The 10,412-nt window shown below is 40.2% G+C and overlaps 1 protein-coding gene and 1 long non-coding RNA gene across 2 annotated transcripts in view; one reads left to right on the forward strand and one right to left on the reverse strand.

Moving 5' to 3' along the window:
* Positions 1–10,412, reverse strand: part of LOC105208087 (UPF0489 protein C5orf22 homolog) — a 619,399-nt gene that overhangs the window by 159,871 nt on the left and 449,116 nt on the right. The window lies entirely within an intron of this gene.
* The window catches only part of LOC113004315, a 34,445-nt gene continuing 24,229 nt past the window's right edge, over positions 197–10,412 (forward strand). The window contains exon 1 of the long non-coding RNA XR_003268975.2: positions 197–4,096. This is a non-coding gene — a long non-coding RNA (uncharacterized LOC113004315). The remainder of the gene's footprint in view (positions 4,097–10,412) is intronic.

The following is a 10,412-nucleotide window of genomic DNA, read 5'->3' on the forward strand; positions in this document are numbered from 1 at the left end:
TTTTATGCCTCTTAGATATTTCTTCTCTATAATCTATATTTTTTAGTATTTTTTAATAATATAAAATACTTTATATTAACTTCTATGGAAAAATACTGTTGAACTGTCAAAAATATTATTAAAAACTATTGGAAAATTAATAGTCGAAAATACTATTGAAAACTATTGAAAAATTTATAGTTTTTAATAGTATTTTCGACAGTCCCATAGTATTTTTCCATAGGGGTAACTTATATTAATTTTTAGCTTTGCAAGTAGAGTTGCCTTGATAAATTATTTAGTATTAAGGATAAAGCCTGACTAAAATCTGAAAATACAGATGCTAAAGTACAAAATTGATTGGAAAAAAACGCTCTCTCTACGTTCTATGCTCTCTCATGTATAATCATATACGTGATATCCGCTAGAACCTGTTTCCTGCAAGGCAGGTTTAATGCATGCTCCGTTAGACGACGTGTACGTATGCTGGCGCCAGCTACCGACAGGCGTCACAAATGTTTGCCGCCTTTCTCATCGGGTGACAAACTATATTCAGTGGAAAATCTCGCGTGGTGGAAAAGCGTTGGTGCGGTGGAGATCGGAAAAGGGAGTGGTGGGGATGATAGAGTGGGAGAAGAGGGGAAGGCAGAAGAGGGTGGAGTTTCACCGCGCAATGTGTTCGTATTGCCGAAGAAGTAGGAAAAACGGTCGAGTTGCTCGCGCGTGCCCGCTTCTTTTTTGCCCTATCGCTGTCTCGTTTGCTCAACCAGGCTACTAGGCGTGGTTTAAAAAAGATTTAGCGACTCGTGTGAGGGGGAGGTGGAGCTACCGTGGCGCGGAATTCCAGAATTCACGAACTGCGACGCCGCGCTGAAAGCGTCGGGGTGCCGTTTACTCTAGTAAGAAAGAGAAGGGGAGAAGATAGAGAGGAGAATTCGCGTTGCTGTGGCAGCTTTGGTGGGACGTGGTAGACCCATCGCACGCAGGGAAAGCGACGAAGGGGAAACTATACCGCTTCAGGCAGACCGATCTAGCTCGACAACAGCCAGTTCAATGCGCGCCAACATTCTCTCAAGATATTTCCTTGTGTTCGACTTATGCGTCGCCTTACTACCATATATGCATTCGTCTTATCGCAAAATAATCTTACAAAAACCCTACTAGAGACAGTATGCTAAATAATCTAGAAAACTGTTTGATTTTCTACATAGTACTTTTTATTCCTGCTATCAAGTCAGATCGGTTTAAAAAAAAATACAAAGTTGCCGATATGCATTTGATTTAGAAGATGAATTTAGGATTTTTTCAAATGAAAAGGAAAGGAAAAAGAAATGTGCGTGACGGTGGAAGTGTTGGAAGTGTCCGCCGGAATAGGAAATGCAAGTGCTCATGTTGATGTAGTTATGATTCTGTGCGCAAGGGAGGCTGTCAGGGAAAGTTTGAATGCTTGGCAAGAATGTGCACAATTTCTTGGTTCGTATGTCAATATTCTCTGCACGTCTGATAGGTGCTGGGATAAAATGCGTTCGCAACATAACTTATATGTTCAATACTAATGCTACCTTTAAAAATCAAATAATTATTGTAGCACTCTAATGATAAATAGTATCAAAAATTTAAAGCAGACACATAACACATTATAGTAACACATTAACCCAATCAATACTTCTTTTTTGTAAAAATATCTTTTGATCAACGTCTATACAGTTTAATGTATCTAATCTGATTAGGTCAAACCCCTATCCGGATTTTAAAGAGAATCGTCCAATCTTCCACGAGATCATTTCAGCAGATCATCAGTTCAAAAGCAAACGCTGAACAAAGTAACACTAAAAATTATATTCACAAACCCTCTCTTGATAAGAGTACAAGTCTTTCGTAAAGTGGAAAGTTAAAAACTAAATAATATATTAATGATAGTCGAACTATAAATAGTCTAGCAAACAACATTAAAAACACCGACACGCGATAAAATGGTTATTGTTAAAACGACTAAGTTTTGACTATAAAATTAATCTACTTCTTCCTTTGATGACACAACAAATAAAAACACCTGTCACAAATATACGGATGAAAAGTGACAGATATTAGTCAAAGACAAAATATATGGGGTTGTGAGTGCGCGCGCTATACATTATTTAAAAAAATCATACTTGGAAGAAAAAGTCTATAGACTTGAATGGATTTATTGTGTAAAAGTAGCAAGCAGAATACCACTCGGTTATCTTCGCACTAACGGATCTGACTATTCACAAAGTTGGCTATATTTGCAGCGTGGATAGCGCGTGACGCATGCTGACGATGTTAGAGCGTTCTGCTCCCCACTCTTAAATTCGATCTATCTTCCCCACCGCGTACGTTCGATCCCCTACCGACGGTATTGCAACGTACCGGACGCGACAAAGATGGAAAGATTCGCGTGTACTCCAGCTCGAGCAAAATGGAACACGTGCCGTCGCGGTGGGGGCGGAGGAGGAGCGAGAATCGCGTTGAGGTAGGGGATATCTATTCACGACGAGAGGGGCAACCGACTGCTCTCACCCTCGCGATTACCACACCCCTTCCACCAACCAGTGGTGCGCGTTTTCTCCCACATAGCGGCGCTAACCGACGGGATCTTTGTTACTCGCTACGCTCGAACGGCGTTTCGGTTGTGAGTTTGGATGCTGGTGCCGCCAAGCGGCGATTGCGCGAAACTCCAAGGTCGTCAGGGTGGTGGAAGAATAGGTGGTGGGACAGGGTGACGTCGAGAGAGGAAACGCGACAAGGGTAGGGTGGACGAAAGGCAACCTGGTGGGGGGAATCCAGAGAACGTATCCGACGAGGACGGCGACATACTACTCTCAGGACGCGCAGAACGTCAGAGTGGGTCGAGAACGACGGGTGTCTCTTTCTCTCTCCCTCTTTCTCTCACCACCTATCGCTCTGTTCTTGTTCCTTCCGATCATTTTTCTCACTTCCACGCTCCTCGTGGAGAGGCAGAGGAACAGAGCTCGATGGCGGGGCAAGAGCCGGCTTACTACGCGGCGAAACGCTAGCACGGCGCTCAGTCTTCAGCGATCAAACCGCCAGGCAGTGTGGACCTTCCTGAACAGTCTCTTCTACTCTTTTCCATCTCTTCTTTTTTGACTGGTGACGATAATCAGCAGATAAAACTAGAAAACCGCAACAGTTATTCCTTTGTTGGTGTATTCGACAATTTGAAGCAGTTTTTTTTACTGGAAAGATCTTCAATTAAACTAAGACCAATGTCAAGAAGAAGAACTAAGCAGAAGATGGACAACGGTTTCGGGGCACAGTGTTGAAGATCATCAAAGTTCGAATCAGATTCCTCGGGATAACTTATAGATTGATCTTACGAATTTGGAGTAAAAAATTATTTGCGTTGAAATAACAATGAAGAAAGAAGATTAAAAGCTGATGAGAGACGAATCGAAGCAGATGTTTAAAAAACTTATCGAAGAATGGTGCTTGTTATCAGTTCAAACTTCAGGATATGGAACCTCAAGAATATCTTCAAATGAAAGGATCAAGAAAGAATTTAAAAAACTGTTCAATACTTTGAAAATGGAATCTATGATACGGTTAGACGTGCACTACAATATTATTACGTGAAGAAAGAGTAACGTATTCACAAAGATAGGTGCATGCTGTGACGCCGATGTGCAAACGCAACCATGGGGAGCCGTGTTAAACCACGTGGGTACATTAAATCTTGTGAATCTACTCTATTTCCATTCACAAGTATAAGTTCGCGATCTGGAGATGGTGTATTAAAACCAAGTATCTTTAAGTATCAAGTACTCACACTACCCGTGAAGATCATAAGGACATTAAAGGTGCAACGTAACAGTGATCACGCTAAGAGATTCGTCGTATCGTGTTAACGCTGTCCAATGACGATATAACTTCGTAGAGGAAGAAACTGTAAAAAGAAACGTTGCGAGTGCGGGTAGTGTAAAATGTAAAAAGTGGTAAAGTGGAGTAAAACTGCCGTTCGCAAGCATAAGTTTCGAACGTAATATCCACTATCCATTGATGAACTTATTACTCGGACGTGTGATCCGCCGACGGCACTTGCGATTCGAGACACTTAGTGATCAAATAGGCAAGTGAGGTAAGAAAAATATCTCAATTGTAATCCTAAATAAAATTATTACACTCATCGTTTTATTGCAAAAAAAATTATTTTTAAAAACTGATAAAAACAATTATACGACCTTTATGATTGCAAAGCGAAGTTATCGGAGTTGCATTGCGACAGGATTTAAGGGTCGAAGCAATACTTTTTCTTACATTTAATGTTTATTCTCTGCTGAATTGATAAAGTTTATATATTATATTATCTAAATTCTGATATTATTTGAAATTTATTTAAAAAACGGATTAGAAAATTTATTAAAATATCGTTCTGTAAGCAACTTTCTGAATATCCCTTACATATGCAACGATATATTCTCAATATATTTTCAGTATTCTCTCGAACTTGAAGTTTATAATGTTTGAGCAAAAGTGAGTAAATATTCTTTTTTTTTTCTAAAAATGTCAAATAAAAAATGGTTTATAATCTTCGCACGTATACATACTGCAGCGAAAATTGATGACGTAGTGCGGTTGATGACGTGCCAGGAGAAGAATGTATCATTTACATGACATTTTTCTCTTCCTATCGGAGCTTCAGTGTACGCGATACTAAAAATCGGTTTTTAAATTCACCTGTTGCTACGTTTTTCTCTGCAGCAGAAAAAAATGCAATTGCGTTTATAGGCATTCGTGTATTTGTGTTTCGAGAGTGTTCGTATATCTCGTGAAACGTATCGGGACTTCCAAGAGGACTTGATATCTCGCCGAGAGTGAGTTGCGCAAACAATTTTCGAGTGATCATCGTTACTGGAATAGATCCACCTGTTAGGCAAACAAGTTGACCGCAAATGCCCTTTGCTTAGTGTGCCTTGAGAGTCCACCTGTGAAGGTTTTCGTAGGTCAGATGGTGGCTTGCCAGGTCAGAGAATTCAAATCTTTGGAAAGGAAAGGCACGTGCCACATCAGGTAGCAAGCATCCTGGGATTGCATTGTAATATCGAAGTAGCTTCAATCCCCACGAGTCGCGCCACTCTTTTGAAGATCTCAATTCTACGTTTTTAAGAATCCGAGAGTCAAGTGCTCCATTGAATTTGTCGGAATCAGGCGGAAAAGAAGACCTGTGCGCATTTTCCGAAAGATTCACACAAACCGCATTGACAAGACGTTTCGATCTTTAAAAACTACCTGCCTTGAGGCGCTTCTTAAAAGTGTTCAGACAAGTGTGATTTGTCCCCTTGTGAAATTCTACCTAATCAAATTTTTTAATAAAAATAAATTTTACAAAACAATTAAAACAACACTCTATTAAATTTCGGATTTTTATTTCTTTGAATCTTAGAATCAATATATTATTCATATTATCTATCTTTGGATTTTTAAGTCCGCTAATAGTTTCAGTTGAAAATAATATATAATTTTCTCTCCTCAGTTTTTGAAATATTTTAACCTCCTCTTCTCAAATATATTACACAAGTATTCGGCGCTCGCTAAAAAAAAATCTTCGCTAATGCGATTTTAAACTATCTTCTGTGTGAGTTATTAATCTTTTTTTTAATATCAGATTTAATTATACGGTGAACTATTCATCATATCACACGAGTCGGTCACACGAAATATATTTTTCAATGTCAAATTACCGACGTTTTCTATGTGTACAATACGCGCGCAACTTTTCCAAGAATAACCGAGAAAGAAACATCGAGAAATAAAAAACGAGAAAAGAGATAAACGATCACGGCATCTCGATTGAATGATGTATCAAGAAGAATACTAATCGCACGCGATCAGGTCGTTAGAGACGGATATCACGATAATATTTCATAGCAGCTAGGCTTCCCTTATTGCGAAATGTGTAAATGTGAACGCACATCCGCAAGTATTTTTCAATATTCGTGAAACAATACTCGCATCTCTGTAAAAATCGTTGATAATTATTTTCGAAATCGCGATAAACAATCGTGGGCCTCCTCAGAGTGGTATAATATACGAGGATAAATATTAAATTTAAATTAATATTTGTGTCGACGTGAAAATAGATGGAAAACAAAATTTTTGATCGAGAGTGATCTACGAATCGTGGAAAATGTCAACTTGTTCACGATGGAAAGGACTACCTTGTCAAACATGTAGGCTCGAGCGCGACCCTCTCTCAGCCGTCGGATACTCGCCGCACTTAGTCACTTTGATTTCTCGAAGGCGCAATTAGTGCTGCGCAATTGAAATTACACGGTAACTTGGGCGAACTATGTTTCTTTTGCGCCTAGACTTCAATCAAGAACTCAGGTTTATTCGTCTTGATGAGTCGAAAGTTACGAAGATGGCAGGTTGCATAGATGAAGAGAGAGATGTGTTGATGCGACGGGTAGAAGGGTTTTGAAGAAGTTTGAAGAAGCGAGATGCAATCGTCGGGCTACGGTAAATGCTTTTCGAGAGAACTTTTGAGCATTCGACGAGGCAATGTAATATCTCAGCAGAAACAAAAACTTGGTCTAGAAGACGATCGTAGAGTGTCCCTTTAGTGGCTCAGAAACGAAGCTGTCCGTATAAGCTGCGGTTTGATACATACCCTTAGGGGCCCACCCTTTTTTGGGTCTTATAGGGGCCATTATCCGATCGTGGAATTTGAGATCTGGCCCTTTCAGCCGCGCGTCAAATTATCCTTGAGCACAATGTGCCCGTTGATTGATATCTTCAGTCGTTGCTCCTGCAACGTGGCTCGCCCGCTCCGTTCGTGTTCTCTTTCTTATATGCTCTCTCCTCCGCGCGGTCTCCCTTTCTCCCTCCCTCACTATCCGTTGACGTTTTTTTTCTTTCTCTCTTAGGACCTCGCGCAGCGGCCCTGTACAAAGCCGGGCCCGAATGCTTCTACTCGCGGACTCACACAGCCCTTCCACTTGATTTATTCTAAACCCCTGTTCGCTCTCCCCCTGCAGTCCCGACCTCAAACTCGTTTCTGCCGTCGAGAAAAAATGATCTTACGAAACTGGAGAGCGCTCCGTAGTATTGTGCTCCTTACCTTGTATAAAATCCTGCCTCGATGAAGATCGCTATTGTACCACGCATCGACGAGAATCGTTCTCTTCTCTTCGAATTTACTCAACGCGCTCGGTGTCAAAATGATTTCACGTCTACGTTCCATAAACCAATCATTCTTCGTGGCACGATTCGATTTGACGTCACCTGTCACCGATACACCACCCCGCCTTATTCGTCGTTAATATTTTCGAGTGAGCGTTTCAGTCTTATATGCGAATGTGTACGGCTAGTAGTTGATTAATTACAGTTATTAGAGAAACTAACGCAAGTGTACCTTAACTCTGCGATTTTCGCACGTTTCGCGGGTGACGATAGTAGAAATGGGAAATATCCGAAGGTGATCGTATGCGCGCGTCCGTTCGGCAGTACGCAGCACGATTTTCCTAGCGTCCTAATCTAAACTTCGTGAGTTAGGGATCAGCGATGGAAGAAACGAGATATCCGTATCGGCTGCAGCTGTCGGTGAAATGTCACGTCGTTTCTGCCGTGCCACGAAAGCGACACTTTAATCACCAGCAATTACGCATGGCCGAATTAGGTAATTACCTTACGTGCCTGTGCGCGCGCGGCTGGGAGACCCGTTTATATCGTTACTTAGTCCGTTTTAGCTCGAGTTAGTGTAATTAGCGCAAGACAGGGTGTACGCGAGCATATTATGCGCCGAGTTCGCCTCGGGAACTCGTGTCTTGCCCCCGTTCCACTTTCCCGCACCCGCTTACATCATATCGGTCGTCCGTTTTCAAACTTTCCCGTCATTAGCCGCTTTTTTCCCTCCCCCCCTCTCTCTCTCTCTCTCTCTCTATGCGCTGCTACGAAAAGTACAAATTCTCGTAAGCAATGCTTTGCTCTACGTGGCTATATATTGCGGAAAACTGCAAACTAAACGGAAACAACGTGGGTGATGATATGTACGCCGCGGAACTAACGTAGAATGCATCTCCCGATGCGAAACGAGGATTTTACTATGTAAATTACATTTTATCGGTGAAAGATTCTTCTGCGGCAGAAATTCATGTTTCGAAATTTGAGAATACGTTTAAAGTTGAGCTTGTGCTGACATCAGTGGTCGTCGCCTATCATCGAGCTCTTCAAGCTTTTACGAAATTAGTCACGAAGAAGAACACTTTGTGTATGTGTACACTAGAAAATTTCATTATGCATGTTTTTTTTCTGAGAAAATTGATAGAGACACAAAAAAAATAGAGTGGAATTTTAACAAGGCAATTTTTTCATGCAGCAATCTTTGACTAGCGAAAAATCCTTCGTAAATTCTCTCATATTTTGTCACCAGTACATATGCTCGATGATTCACGTATTCATTTTTACGAATGCGCATTGACGTATTCCTACTGCATTTCGAACAGTCGAACGGACGCCGAACGACCGGAAGAGAGTTTTCCGCGTCGCCGCTGCTAAAGGCGGGTTCAGAGAGGATTTTCCTCGCTTTTCCACTGGCTGCTAGCGTAACGAGGTTACGCCTTAAGTATTTGCTCGTCGATTTCACGACGATGGGGTCCTGCCACCACCGACGCCTGTCCTCTTTCCCCTCCGCCGACGGCTCGTCACGCGACTTCTTTTACCGTAGCGTCTATATTTCAAGAGCTCGAAAATTCATCTCTTTCGAAAATGTTTTACGTGACTTTTCTGTCTTTCGTCAAGCTCGACCTCCACCTTTCGTTAAACTTAACAAGTTTCGGGATGAATAGTAATCTCTTGAACGTATTACGTTTATTTATAGTATTATTGTGTAATTATATTACAATTATTTCATTAATAAAAAATTTTTTTTTTAATCTTCAAATGATCCAAACGTGCACAGGACACAATAGATTATTTATCTATTAATCGCTAGAGAATCCTAGTACTCTTTTTAAATAATTTTAAATAATTATATGATAAAATATCGTTTCTGCGCATGGTGCAATTAAATGTTAGAAATTCGCTCTAGCAGAAATATAAGTTGCAATTTGCTCAAATATCTTACTTGATATTGGAATAAAAATAGAAACGCTCTGTAATATAAAAGCAAAGAAATATCGTGCAGTTTGGAACTAAATTCTCTGCCTTTCATTTCGCTTTTACTGTAGTAAGATCGAGAATGTTAGAACAAACTCGCTGACGCGCACGATAATTTCCTGCCTCCTTTATGATCTCGGCTCTCCTAGTATCTATTACAGTTCAACCTCTCCTGTTTCCAAGATAGCGACGTCAATTAGCTAGGAGAGCAGTGTTATTCGCTTGAACACTTGTTGGTATTTTACATAACCATCGTTACGTTGCATCATCGTTATGTTACATAAAACGCGAGTCAATGTTAGTTATTAAACTTGTAGTGATGTTGCTCAACGACTACTATTTCAACATTTCATATAATCATCTTTATTCTGCTAAAAATACCGCTACGAACCATTTTAGGTACGTGAGAATATGTAAAAGGTACGTTAATTTTTATAAGACTTATTTGTTTCGCCCATGTTGCAAATATGTCTAAGGATTGTAGTGTGTTTTTCGTTCCCTTACATTCGACGAACTCCTGAGCGAGAATTTATAATATTATACCTCTCTTCGATCGACGCTCTCCATGGGAGAAAGGATCGGTGTCGAAGGTATTGATTTTTCACAGGTGTTAGAGGTGTTATCTATTCTGCCTTTTTTTCACCCTTCGATTTTCTAGGTATACCTAACCGATACCTTTAAGAGGGACGTACGATCCCGCTTCAGGTCATGCGCGGCATATAAATATTATGCACAAATAAGGACGGGTGGCGTTTATTTATAGGAATTTTATGAAAATCTCGTCTACACCGAGGGGTGAACAGGAGGATGCAAAAGAGTTCGGATAACCATCTGGATTCGGATGGGAAACTTTCTTTGATGTAAACTAGGCACATGCGAAATATTGCAAAGTATTAGTTTAGCGTATTATACCACTAAATATAAATTGTAATTATTTCTTGCTACTTAATTTTCATAAACTTTTATTTTATATACAAAACAAAGAGAGCATTCTCGTTCCCTCGAAAAAGATGAAAAAGGATTTGTAAAAATTTCACAAATAACATCGCTGTAATTTCAAACTTATTTAGTAGATTTATAAACATTTTATGATTGACAATCGTTTTATTGATAATGAAGGTTCGATTTATCCTAATCAATTTTCGAAAACGATGCCGTCGAGAATTTTGTGAGAAACTGCGCGATGGTCGTTTTTATGTTAATAGATGAAGGAAAAGTCCCCTCAGGAGTTTTTCTCACGGGGTTCTAAAAGAATATTAATAGGTTCCGTATTCCCGTCATCCTATTGCGCCGGATTT

The sequence above is a fragment of the Solenopsis invicta genome, chromosome 1 (assembly GCF_016802725.1).
Source record: "Solenopsis invicta isolate M01_SB chromosome 1, UNIL_Sinv_3.0, whole genome shotgun sequence".
Taxonomy (NCBI): Eukaryota; Metazoa; Arthropoda; class Insecta; order Hymenoptera; family Formicidae; genus Solenopsis; species Solenopsis invicta.